The sequence below is a fragment of the Gekko japonicus genome, unplaced genomic scaffold (genome assembly GCF_001447785.1).
Source record: "Gekko japonicus isolate JY-2015 unplaced genomic scaffold, Gekko_japonicus_V1.1 scaffold119, whole genome shotgun sequence".
In the NCBI taxonomy this organism is placed as follows: Eukaryota; Metazoa; Chordata; class Lepidosauria; order Squamata; family Gekkonidae; genus Gekko; species Gekko japonicus.
The window spans coordinates 44,728-46,553 of NW_015163606.1; positions in this window are offsets into that span (position 1 = coordinate 44,728).

Here is a 1,826-nt window from a genome sequence, read left to right on the forward strand (position 1 = left end):
GGGACAGGATTTTATTCCCGATAATTCACAGTCCCGAAGAGAGATGGAGGCGTTTGAACCGTTTTAGATCTAAGAGCACTGAACTGTTTTGTAACCTACCCCGTTTTAGATCTAAGAGCACTGAACTGTTTTGTAACCTACCATCGCTTCCGCATGGTGTCCTTACAGCAGATTATGCCACTCCTACGGAAACACATCTGGATGGCCACCCTCGACCTCCAAGACGCATACTTCCACCTCACCATCCACCCCTCCCACCGCCAATACCTACGCTTCGTGATTGGTCAACAGCATTACCAGTATGCAGCCCTGCCATTCGGCCTGTCCAGCGCCCCAAGAGTCTTCACAAAGACTATGATTGTGGTTGCGGCTTTCCTTCGTCTCCAGGGTATCTCCATCTACCCCTATATCGACGATTGGCTTTTGGTAGCGCCTTCCCATAACGCCCTTGTCTCAAACATCACTGAGACACTGGCACTACTAAAGGATCTGGGCCTACAAGTCAATCGAGAAAAGTCTCAATTGAGTCCAGTCCAAAGAATAAAGTACATCGGCGCTATACTAGACTCCACGACATGCATGGCTTACCTGCCTCAAGACAGAGCGGCAGACATTGCATGGCTTACCTGCCTCAAGACAGAACGGCAGACATCGTTTCCTTAGCCATCGTCGTCCGTACCCACCCTTCTGTCACTGCCTTCCAAATCCAAAGGCTGCTTGGCCTTATGGCTGCAACTACGTCGGTTCTCGTCTTTGCCAAACTGAAAATGCGTCGTTTACAACTGTGGTTCATCCGGAATTACAACCCAGCGAACAACGCTCACACTGTTGTTGTATCCCCCCCCAAAAAATACGAGACTCGTTACTTTGGTGGACCGTCCCTTCCAATATCTTCCAGGGAGCACCCTTCCACCCTCCGTCACCCCAAAATCACCCTGTCCACGGATGCTTCCCTGTCAGGATGGGTTGCACACATGATGGGTCTGTGCGTCGGGGGCAAGTGGAACACCCACGAGCAAGGTCAACACATAAACGTCCTGGAACTGCTCGCAATTCAGTTTGTGGTCACGAGTTTCCTACCAATAATCAAAGGGAAATGTATTACGGTCCTCACGGACAATACCACCGCGCTCAGTTATATAAACAAACAAGAAGGCACGGTCTCCCTATGTCTCTGCAACCTCACCATTCAATTATGGGACTTTTGCATCGCTCACGACACCTTTTTGGTAGCCACACACATCCCAGGTCACCTGAATGTGCAGGCAGATCATTTAAGTCAAGCAAGGCTCAGTCTCCACGAGTGAGAGATGAACCCGTCCTGCTCTTCCGCAGGTAGGGATCTCCCCAAGTCAATGTCTTTGCCACCAGAGCCAACAAAAAATGTCCCCTGTTCTACAGTTGAGGTGGCAGGGACTCACAATCGCTCGGAGACGGTCTCCTTCTTCCCTGGTCCTCAGGCCTTCTGTACCTTTTCCCTCCTTTAACCCTACTTCTGAGAGTGGTACGTAAGATCATCCGAGACAGAGTGGACTGCTTGTTGATAACACCGTGGTGGCCGAGCAACCATGGTTCTCCACAGTCCTCGAGTTGTCAAGGGGAATGTATCACCACTTCCCTCCGGTACAGGACCTTCTCTTCTTATCAGACTCCCCTCCCCTACATCATGATGTACCACGCTTGAAATTGACGGCGTGGAGAATAACGTCAAAGGTTTTTCGACCCGCGTAGCCAATGTTCTACTGAATGCCAGGAAACCTGCTATGCGAAGGTCCTACCATTATAAATGGCAACGATTCTGTTCTTCCCTAGGTGATGATGCCCCT